The sequence below is a fragment of the Phacochoerus africanus genome, chromosome 13 (assembly GCF_016906955.1).
Source record: "Phacochoerus africanus isolate WHEZ1 chromosome 13, ROS_Pafr_v1, whole genome shotgun sequence".
NCBI classification, from domain to species: domain Eukaryota; kingdom Metazoa; phylum Chordata; class Mammalia; order Artiodactyla; family Suidae; genus Phacochoerus; species Phacochoerus africanus.
Window position 1 is genome coordinate 69,569,494 of NC_062556.1, and position 12,477 is coordinate 69,581,970.

At 42.4% G+C, this 12,477-nt stretch overlaps 1 protein-coding gene across 1 annotated transcript in view; it reads right to left on the reverse strand.

The window, feature by feature from the left end:
- NALCN (sodium leak channel, non-selective) overlaps nt 1-12,477 on the reverse strand; it is a 311,653-nt gene that overhangs the window by 259,638 nt on the left and 39,538 nt on the right. The window lies entirely within an intron of this gene.

Sequence of the window (12,477 nt, forward strand, 5' to 3'; positions counted from 1 at the left end):
GGTCCATTACTACTAAGCCACAACAGGAACTTCCCACTTTCACTGTTTGATCTTCAGTTTCCTCATCTGTAAGATACGAAACTTTTCAGCTATTTGAAAACCAATTCCCAGAATGGCCGAATCCCACTTTCATATAAGGAAACGGTCAATGACTGGAGAGAAACCATGCACCCTACTGAGTCTTGTTGTCACCGCCCCACAACGCCCAGTGCCACAGCTCAAGGCTCCACCATCAGACCCTTCGTTACTCAGAACAACATCTTTCTCTGCTGATAGCCAACTTCTGGTGGCCATGCACTTAGGGTTGGCCTTTTGTCATCACTGTCACTTCTGAAATAGCTATGCTTATTATTATTTAGCCTCTTTTAGAAACCGTCTTTCCCGTATTCTTAGCAGGGCCACTTGATTTCACTTGTCTGTTCATTCACTCAAAATAATTATTTTTGTCAGGTCTATTCTTTCCCACCTAACTTGCTAGAGATGGAGGCAACGAAGAAGAGATTTCTAGGGCCTTTAGTGCCTAGACAGAGAGAGGACATAGAAAAGCAATGACGAGGAGTTGCTGCTGTGACACCATGGGATCAGCAATGTCTCTGCAGCACCAGGATGAAGGTTTGACCCCTGGCCTGGCAAAGGGGGTTAAAGAATCCAGTGTTGCCACAGGTTGTAATTGTGGCTCAGATCTGATCCCTGGAACTTAATTTAGTTGCAAGATTTTTGCAAAGTAACACTTTCAATGAGAATGTATGACAACAATTTTATTTTTCTCACTTTTTTTTCCCATATGCCACCGGTCCGCCAAAAAAAAAAAAAAAAAGTGTGCAGTTCCCGCCGTGGCGCAGTGGTTAACGAATCCGACTAGGAATCATGAGCTTGCAGGTTCGGTCCCTGCCCTTGCTCAGTGGGTTAACGATCCGGCGTTGCCGTGAGCTGTGGTGTAGGTTGCAGACGCGGCTCGGATCCCGCGTTGCTGTGGCTCTGGCGTAGGCCGGGGGCTACAGCTCCAATTCGACCCCTAGCCTGGGAACCTCCATATGCCGCGGGAGCGGCCCAAAGAAATAGCAAAAAGACAAAAAAAAAAAAAAGTGGAAAAGTAATGACTACTGTAGAACAAGAGGATGTTTTAAGAGCTACCTATAGACTCATGATGTTACAGGAGTGTGAGAAGAAACATCCCATCACTGTGAGTGGTGGATGGATGGTGAGCGTGGTTGTCCCTCATTTGTAAGAAAGAACAAAAAGGGTTAAAAAAAAAAAAAGCCCACTAACTTACAAAAGAGGTTATTAATTTAATTGTAAGATTTGCACAAAATAAGACTTTCAATGGGAATTCATGACAATTTTGCTTCCATTTTTCTCACGTGTTTTTCCCCTAGAACTGAAGTGAAGCAGGATGCTGACTTCTCCATGGCCAAATATGATCCAGTTCTTGTAAAAGATATTCTCAGAGGCCAAGCTACAATGTGTTTCTGAACTTTGCATCCCTGAGCACATTCTCAGGGATGCAAAGAAGGAAGTCACAGAATAACAATCCCCCATGCAACAGACAACACTATTTTAAGAGGGTTTTGTTGCTTATTGCATGGAGAAGGTTTCTTTTCTACGTCTAGTGTATGTTCTAAGAGGAAGCCATAAATAGAAGAACACACGTCTAGTTAAACCCATGGAGAGAATCACACACACACAATCTCTGCACTGGGAGAACAGTGAACGTGGTCTTTATACCTCATGTCATGGCTTGTCTCACTCTTGGCAGGCCTGAAAACAAGGTTCATTTTCTTGCTAAAAGCCCTGCTTTTAAACATTGCCACGTACTGACAATAAACATGTTCTGGCTGTTAACCTCCCTTTCAGATTCATCCCAGAGAATCTTCTGGCTAATTCTCTTGCTGGATGCTTTGGAAAATGAAGCATCCCGCCCTGGAATTGGCAGGGATGAGGCTACTTACTGATTTTGGATAACTGTTTTTTTTCTTTTTAGGGCCATACTCGCGGCAGATGGAAGTCCTCAGGCTAGGGGTCTAATCGGAGCTACAGCTGCAGGCCTACGCCACAGCCATAGCAATGCGGGATCTGAGCTGCATCAGCGACCTACATCACAGCTCAGCACCACACCAGATCTGTAACCCACTGAGGGAGGCCAGTATCTAACCTGCATCTTCACAGAGACACCATCAGGTCCTTAACCCTCAGGACCACAATGAGAACTCCTGATTTTGGAAACTTTTAATTGCTCTGCCTGGACTTTTAGAGGGACTAGAATACAAGACGAATAATCTGCGGCAGGAAATAATATTGACATCACAGATCTTCTTATAAAAAAGTAAATCTGGAACTGTTTCTAAGAAATTAGGAGATAGATTTGTCCGTACTATTAAATGGACAGTACTTTAATATGATTTTTCCATTTTCCCATTCTCCCCTGAATGGCTAGACAGGCAAAGCCATAAAGAACTCAATCCAGGAGTTCCTGTCGTGACGCAGTGGTTAACAAATCCAACTAGGAACCATGAGGTTGCGGGTTCAATCCCTGCCCTTGCTCAGTGGGTTAAGGATCCGGCGTTGCTGTGAGCTGTAGTGTAGGCTGCAGACGCGGCTCGGATCCTGCATTGCTGTGACTCTGGCGTAGGCCGGCGGCTACAGCTTTGATTAGACCCCTAGCCTGGGAACCTCCATATACCTTGGGAGTGGCCCTAGAACAGGCAAAAAAAAAAAAAAAAAAAAAAAAGAACTGAATCCATCATGTACCAAAGTGGTAAAGTTAAATAGTTTTTCAAACATCGTAGGAAATTTAAACACACTATTTCATTTAAAAATGTTTTAAATAGTCATCTTACCTTGTTATAATTGAATGGTTTCTTTAATTACATATTTTCTCCAGGTTTACTTCCTTATCTATACCTATCACTACTCTGACGATATGGATAAGGGACAAGGACCAGGAGACTAGCCTCTGAGCCAGAATCAAGCAATGAGGGGTATGTGAATGTATTTCAAAAAGAGCACTGCGAAGGCAAAGTACCAGGACACAGAAAATTCAGTGACCAGCTCTAACCCGGAAACCCTTGAACCCAAGGCAAGAGCTACTCAAGCACTGACTCTGCTCCCTTTTCTTCAGGAATTAGGACAACAGTGTGGGAAGTTATCTGCAAGAGGTCAGACGGCAGGATGGTGAGTGACACCCCCAATTTGAGGCCAATATTATAGGACTTCAGTTGGTGATTTCGCCAATTAACGAATGTATAGCAAGGAGCAATTTCCTCTTCTCTCTCATGAGGATCATAACACTCAATCGATGAGATCAGCAATTGCAAATAAAAAGTGCCTCAGACAGGTTAGGAGCTAAAAATGTGTTTATATTTACTGCCTATGGCTTGGCCAAGTTTTATGGCTGGAAAAGAGCCTTTTTTTTTTTTTTTTTCACTCTTAAAGCTTCCATCCTTTTGGGATGGTCAAAGGATATGCCAATTATGGTTTCCCCAAATATATGCCGAGGAGTAGGGCTGCTGGATCATATCGTAGTTCTATATTTAGTTTTTTTTTTTTAGGAACTTCCACACTGTTCTCCACAGTGGCTGCACCAACTTGCATTCCCACCAACAGTGTAGGGGGGTTCCCTTTTCTCCCCACCCTCTCCAGCATTTATTGTTTGTAGACTTTTTGATGATGGCCATTCTGCCTGGAGTGAGATGATACCTACTATACATTACCGGGAAATTTATTCAATACTATGGAATAACTTATACGGAAAAAGAGTCTGAAATGGAATGGATATACATTTATATGTGTGTGTATGTGAATATACACACAGAACTGATTTACTTTGCTGTAGGCCTGGAATTAATACAACTTTGTGAGTCAATGATATTCTGATTATTATTTTTTTTAAGGATGCTAAGGGCTCCCTAATGGTAAGAACATCCAGCTACCTGGAACGTGAAGGCCAGGCAAGGATTTAGGAAGCGCCAAAGCGCCTGTCCCCAGATGTCCTGGAGCACAGAGTGCACTTGCCAATTCAATCGCTAGGCTTAAAAACACGTGAGTCACTGAATAAACAAAAGGGAGATGCCGGCCCTGCAGTTCCCAGAACTCCTGGACAGCTTGCTTCTTTGGGAGAATGACAAAGAGGCTCTAATTACCTGATGCGTTTTAGACAATTCTAGGGAAACAAGCTTCAAGGGACAAAGACGCTCAAATCACCCCCAGGTGGCGCTCTAGCAGCTAAAAGCTTAGCACGTCTTTGAAGATTCACGACATCTCTTAAAAAGCCATGCAAATCTATGTTCCCATCCATAACACATCTCTGGGGATTTTAATGTGAAACTAAAGTTTTATATCTTTGATTTCTAACCATCGGGCTATCTCGGCCCTGCCTACAAATGCAAATCCACAGAGTTACTTCGTACTCTGTATTTTCACAAAGCTCCCCAGGCGGTTTTCTCCGCTAAAGAGACCTAAACCCTAGAAATGAATTCCCCAAATGGACGGTTGGTTCTGCTCTAGTCACTGCATGCTACCACGGCTTCTATCCTGGGGAAGAGCAGGGCAGGCTGGTCTGGTGAACTTGAGACATCAAAATGATACTACATGGGATTTCTGCGAAGGCAACTACAGTAAACACTATTTTCCAGGGGCTGAATTGGCAGGCTCCTCATTTCACATTCACCTAGTAGATTTGGAAGTTCTAGCACATCATCTCAGAATTCAGTCCTAAAATAAACAATCTTTAACCCCTTCTTCATACATCCCATTCAGAACTTTTCTCCTAAGCATGTGCTGCTTACAACTCAAGAAGAATGAGGAGTTCCCGTCGTGGTGCAGGGGAAACGAATCCAACTTGGAACCGTGAGGTTGAGGGTTCGACCCCTGGCCTTGCTCAGTGGGTTAAGGATCCGGCCTTGCCGTGAGCTGTAGTGAGGGTGGTAGACTCTGCTCGAATCTGGCGTTGCTGTGGTGTCGGCCAGCAGCAACAGCTCCCATTCAACCCCTAGCCTGGGAACCTCCATATGCTGCGAGTGCGGCCCTAAAAAGACAAAAAAAAAAAAAAAGAATTAAATGTTTTTTTCAAATAAATATATTGGACACACGTGAAGATCACCTCATATACTGACCAAATTACAATTCGATATTTAAAAGCATAGACATTAGTGGTAGAGAGACCTGGGTTTAAACCCTGCTTCTTCCACTACCAAGCGGTATCAGCTTAAACATCTTATTTAGCCTTCCTGAGCTTCCATTTCCTTCCCTGTAATACAGAGTGGAAAAGCGGACTACAACTGACCAGATTCTCATTGCAACCGGCCTAGGGTCCTATGGGGCCCCTAGGCTCTTTCTGGGTCCTGCATTTCTCGTTCTTAGGGAATAAGCCTCAGCCTCCAAGACCTGCCCTGAGTTTCAAAGGGCAGAGGAGGGAGGGATGCGGGACCGGGGAGGAGCAGTCAAGACGCAATAGTGCAGCCTTGGAGCAGGGGCCAGCTCCGCCTTAAGGAACATACATAGCCATGCTTTGAGCCTTTCTGCAGAACTAAACACCCCCTACCCCCCCACACCCCCTGCCAGGGAAGAACTACCTGATGAAGCAGTCTTCATTCCCAGCTGGAGGACCACGGAACCAGTCCTGGGGCCACTGAACAGAAGACAATACAAGCTTGCCTCCGTCCTGATCCTTATCTGCGGCCCTATTTTCCACTCCCCAAACTATAACACCACCTCCTAATCCCTCCCAAGGGGGGCACAGTCTTTAAGGCCTTAGCCTGCTGTGGCCCCCTTTGCCTGGCAAAGCAATAAAACTGTCTTTTTCTCTTTCACCCAAAACTCTGTCTCCACGTTTCTATTTGGCTACGGCGGACAGAGGCTGAGTTTCAGCAACATTATGAGTATTAAATGCAGAAATAACAGCTATCGGTTGCTCAATGAAGGCTATTACCACTAATGATAAACAGGAGTCTTATATCTTATTGCCTATATTATTACATTATCCTCTTTGGGGGAAATAACCACAAGCTCAAAAGAAGTGCTAGAGTGTAACTGACCAAAAGAAATCACCCCATTTCTTTTAGACCCTTGTCAAACTGCAGGATGTTCTTTTTTTCTACTGAAGACTCTCACAAATGGTGCTGGTGTTCTGGAGAAAATCACACAGGTATGAAGTTTTCATATGGAAGTTTGGTTTATTCCCAAATATTTTCTCATATTTCGTTTTTATAAATCATCATCACAGGCAAGGTTAATTTAACTGGCGACCCAGGTGGTCCCCCTCTCTGAGATGGATGCTGCACCACAATTTTAAAAGAAGCATATAGAGTAATACAAATATATTACCAGTCACTACTTTATAGCTTCAGATCAGACGGACTCTCTTAGAATATAACATCTGCGTAGAGATAGAAACAAGACGTGATACGGACTCCAATTTTCTCCACGACATGTGTTGTGAAGAGTGTATGTATCAGGAGGTGGATCTGTATGTGAAATGGGCTTGTGAACGTGGGATGATAATACCCTGGAAGTTGATCAAGTGGCAGAACAAGCATGAGCTGGGAGTTCAAATCCTGGCCTCTCGCTCACCACCTGGATACATTCTTTAAGCTCGTTGAGACTGTCTTTATCTGCAAAGTAGGGGAAATAATCCCTTTTGGATTGTTCTAAAAAGTAGTTAGATGAGCAAAATATCTGAAATATAATAGGTCCTCCACAATCATTGCTATTCACTTGTTTAGGAATCTCTACATGTATCATCAGAGTATTTACATTTCTTATTTCAATATTTTATTTGTTTCTTTGTTTGTTCTGCTTCTTAGGGCTGCACCTGCAGCATATGGAAGTTTCCCAAGTGAGGGGCTGAATAAGAGCTGCAGCTGCTGGCCTACCCCACAGCCAGAGCAACCTGGGACCTGTGTAGGTCTGTGACCTACACCACAGTTCACGGCAAGGCCAGCACCTTAACCCACGGAGCGAGGCCAGGAGTCAAACCTGCTTCTTCTCAGATACTGGTCGGGTCCGTAACCCACGGAGCCATAACAGGAACTCCCTCATTTCTTATTTAAATATTTTAAAGAAAATGTTTCCAATATCCAAACTTGTTCTTATATTTCCCACTTGGCAAAACATCTCAGCATGAGTTCTGCAAGTTAAATAAGGCAGTCTTTTTTCATCCTTTCAAAAGAAGTTTAAATATAAAGTGAGAAGACTTCACAGACCTTTGCATGAACTTGAGGCACTTAGGACTTTAAATATTCTACAAAACCCTTTCTTGATAAAGTCCATGGAAATTAAAAATTAATATTCTAAGTTCCACTATGTTTCCATTTTTAATTCTTCTGACTTTTCCATTTAAAAAAAAACCTCATTATTTTTATGAACAGAATTTATAAGACAATAATTCATTTATTTTCTAAGTACCCTGAAGGGGAAACTTAAATTTTCTTTGGATCAGCAATAGAAGACTGCCTCAAATCCAACTTTAAATGGTTTCTGGTTTGTGTCTTAGTGATATTTTATAAAATACCACCAAGTCCTAAAAGCTGCCGCTGGGGTGACCACATTGTCCATACAGAGACTCTCCTGAGATCAGAAGGGAAGGTATTAGTACTTATTCTGCAACAACAGGGCCTGTCCCGGGTGTCTGTGATGTGGGGCCCCTACCTCTGGCTCTTAAAGCTAAAGGTCCAGTCGTTACAAATATTCACTCGAACTCCTGGTTGAATCTTGCTCTCTGCAGATTAAGCTTTTATATATTTAACATTGACATTTACTTATCTTAAAGTTTTTCTAATTATCTAACTCTTGGGAGAGAGATTTCATTATCTGATACTAAGCTATGAATACGTTTCTCTCCTTTCTCGGGAATGATAATAAGGTGCCGGGCAGGGGTCCTCGTCTTTTGGAGGTTACCCACCAGCTCCTTTTTACATGCTCCTCTTTTAGCTGCAGGGAGATTTTTGCCATCACACTTGGCATTCTGCAACACCTGTTCCTTGCCACAGGCCATTGCTCTTCTCAGCTCTCCTTGGGATAGGAACTGCTTTGCTTAGTCACATCCCATCACTTGTTCATAAGTGCCTTAGGTCGCCATTCATTACCGTTATTCCCCGGGGAAGAAGCTGAAGCTTTCCTCCGAGTCAGGCTATTGAGGACGCAGCTCAGATGCCCTTCTATCTGCATTACAAGACATCGGCTCCATTCAGAAGCACGACTGCGTGTCCTGAGTTGCTTCCTAATTTATCCTGTTTGCCGCCCAGATTAAACCTAATCAATGCCAAGGGCCAGCCATGAAACCTACGATATACAGGTTTCTGAACAGACACATCTCTGCCTGAAAGCTCTCCCGTTATTAGGCTACACTGCGTGCAAATCAATTAAGCAGAGATGGGAACAATTGTGAAAGGATAACAAGAGAAACGAGGGTCACGACAACAACTGGCAATAATGAACTCTGGAAAATGACCGTCACACCGTCACACCGTAGCTTAATATCTGGCTCAGAGATATTTACGAGAAATTCCCAGTTGAGAAGACACAAAAGGAAGCCAAAAAGTTGGACTTTTTTTTTTTTTAAATTGGGGTTGTTAGGCATTTCATTCTGACTTTGGACTCTCTTTGCGTCTCTAAAAATAAAGCAAATTAATGTCTGGGCTGGAACTAATGATAAAGAAATAGCATTGGCAGTTTTTTTGCTTTTGAGAGGGACTTTAAAACTCAGTTAACACTGAACTGAAAATTTAAAAGAAAAATGGTATAAATGATTGGTCCTTGAAAGAAGTCATCAAACTTATGAAAAGTGTTTTAATGAGTAATGTTACTCATACAACCATGTGTGTATGCATTTTCTTCTCAAATACTAAATTAAGAATCATCTAAAGAGAAAGCAAAATACATGAATGCACATAACACAACTGGGCAGATTTTGCAAATATGAGAAAGAGAAAATACAGACATCTCCCCAGAACTGTTATGTCTCGAGTAACTGAAATTCTGCCAACATTTATGAAGTCTTTCACAGTGAACTCCATTTTTGAGGATGAAGTCATGAGCTGGAGCTAATATTCAGAATACGAGCGGTCTTTTAACATCTTTTTCAGACATTCATTTCTCAGCACAAAGCACAGCATGGAGCTGGCTGAGGGTACCTACCGGGGTGATTCAAAGGCCACTCACTAGTTCAGATGGTACTGACGCCCGGCTTCTCTATTTGTCTTACATTTTCTTTTCCTTTTTCTTTTTTTTCCTCTTTCTACGGCCCCATGGCATATGGAGGTTCCCAGGCGAGGGGTCAGATCAGAGCTGCCAGCCTACACCACAGCCACAGCAACACCAGATCCAAGCCGCCTCTATGGACCACAGCTCATGGCAACGCCGGATCCTTAACCCACTGAGCAAAGCCAGGGACCAAACCCATACCCCCATGGTTCCTAGTCGGATTCATTAACCACTAAGCCATGAGGGGAACTCCCCTGTCTTATATTTTTCTGTGTCAAAGTCAAGTCTGTCACATGATGCCTGATCTTGTCGCTGTTTCAAGTTTGAGAATTCTTGCCTTTCAACCTTTTCTTTCAGCTGAAGTCTAGTTGATTTAGAATGTTGTGTTAGTTTCTGGTGTACAACAAAGTGATTCAGTTATATATACACACACACACACACACATAAACACACACACACACACACACATATATATTATTTTCCAATTATTTCCCCTTATAGGTTATTGCAATTGTTTTTTGTCTTTTTAGGGCCTTACCTGTGGCACATGGAAGTTCCCAGGCTAGGGGTCGAATCAGAGTTGTAGCTGCCAGCCTACGCTACAGCCACAAAATGCCAGATCCAAGCCATGTCCGTGACCTACACCACAGCTCACGGCAACGCCAGATCTTTAACCCATTGAGAGAGGCCATGGATTGAACCTGCAACCTCATGGATGCTAGTCAGGTTCATTACCACTGAGCCACGACGGGACCTTCCCGGTTATTAAAAAATATTGAGTATAGCTCCCTGTGCTCTACAGTAGGTGCTTTGTTGAGTGCCTGTTTTATATATACTAGCCTGTATCTGTTAATCCCAACCTCCTAACTTACCCCTCTCCTCCCTATTCCCCTTTGGTAACCATAAGTTTGTCTGCTATGTCTGCTGATCTATTTCAGTTCTGTAAATAAGTTCACTTGCAGCAATTTCTTAGATTCCACGAATACGTGATATCATCTGATAGCTGCCTTCCCCTTGGTTTTTTAATAAAATGGTAACGTTAAACCAGACGCTATAGGCAGTGCTGTTAGAAACCAGCTGCTTCCTCATCCAGAAGCTTTTTCTCTTTCCTTCACATCCATGTCTATTATCTCCTGCCCACACGGTATCTTTTTCTACCTTCATATTCATTCATAGAACAATCTAGACACATTCTATAGCCCACACACACTTCAAACAAAACCTACCTACAAGTTTTCTTCCATGCACTTCTTCCCTCACCCACACAGTCAGCTCCCTTAATCACCACTTCCTTCAACTTTCCTATACTGGGTTTCTACTAATTCACTGCTTTTCTTCAGTTTTAACACTGCTTTTCTATTTTTTTTTCTTTTCTTTTTCTTTTGTCTTTTTAGGGCCGCATGCACAGCATATGGAGGTTCCCAGGCTAGGGGTCTAATCAGAGCTGTATCCGCCAGCCTACACCAGAGCCACAGCAATGTGGGATCCGAGCCGCGTCTGCGACCTACACCACAGCCCACAGCAACACCGGATCCTTAACCCACTGAGCGAGGCCAGGGATCAAACCCAAAACATCATGATTCCTAGTTAGATTTGTTAACCACTGAGCCACAACAGGAACACCATGGCTTTTCTATTTTTAAACCATTTCTCTTTTGTTGCATTTAGCAACTTGCTTTCCTTCCTCTGTTCTTTTATTATTTCCTCTTCTTTATCAATTTGTCATAATGTTATCATCATCTGTCTAAATATATTATTAACCATGCCTTAAATAAACAGTTAATAATTACTCTGTGCTAGGTCACTCGGTGCTGGCCATTAAGGAAATGAATCTTTCCCATGTGTCCTCAAGGACCTCACAGCATAAGGAGGAGAAGAGGGGAAAAAAACAGCTCTGAGTGCCGGCGTGCTAGTTCTGGCAAGATGAGCTGTATTAAATACAACTTCTTCCGCTGCAAACAACTAGATCTGCTGGATAAATGATAACATTTAAAAATGACTATCCAGGCTTATAAGAAAGAAAAATACCTTCCAAGATGGCAGAATGTAAGATGACACTAACAAGCAGAAAAAGGGAAACATACGAACTGACTAAAGGGGAGTAGAAATGGGGGCTAAGCACCCCGTAGCCAAGAGCTTGGGTTTCAGTGCCTGTTAGAGGCAGAAGACAGGGTCCCGAGCCTCGGTGAGCCTGGGAGCTGCCAATGTGACCCCCTGTGTACAGGTGTACTAAAATTTAAACACACTCCAAAGTTTGATACTGGCGAAGTGATAGTCAAATAAGTCAATTAGGCGCAATAGAAACCACAGGTACGGCCCCAAACACAGCCAGGCAATTAGTAAATGAGAAAGAGAGTGTTATATTTTGTGAGTGATGGCACACGATAAATAGCCTAACCATATGAAGAAAATCAGATTTCTACTTCATGCTGACATATTTTGAACATTAAATAATATATACTTGACACACAATAAATAGCACATATTAAAATGATCAGCTTGATAAATTCTGACACATGCACAGAACCACACTCACAATAAATATCATATTAATCAATCGCAAAGGTTTCCTGGGGCCCCTTGGCAATCTCTTATTTCTACTCCAACCCTTATTCCTAGGCAACCAAGGGTTTCCTTTTATCATTACGGGTAAACTTGCGTTTTCTAGACTTTTATATAAATGGAATCACAGAATACATAATCTTTTTCATCTAGCTTCATTCACTCAACATAGCTATTTTGAGATTCACTCAAGATGTGTATATCGATGTCTCATACTTATTTATTGCTAAATAGTAGTCATTATGCGGATATACCACAGTTTGCTAATCCATGTACTTGTGGATGGAAATCAGGGGTGATACCGAATTGGGCTGTTACAAATAACGTCCTTGTATGAATAGATATACGTAAGTCTTTGTATGCACCTAAGTTTTCACTTTTCTTGGTTAAACCCCTGGAATAAACAAAAGGGCTATATGGCAGGTGGCTGCCGCTCAAATTTTTAAGAAAGTGCTCAACTGTTTTTCAAAGTTGTTACACCATTTCCCATTCTCATCTTATTTAAATAAGAAATGAAAACACTCTATGTTTCCACACCAAGGAAACTTTGTAAACGCGTACCTTGAATCTCTGAATCTACCTTCCCACCGGGTTCCATTTTCAATCTGCCTCGTGTTGAATACTTGTCTTAAATATTGGCACAAAGCAACTTTGAAGAAGCAAAGAATACAGAACAGAGAGCACAATAGACACTTTTTTAAAAATGGCGACGTTGTT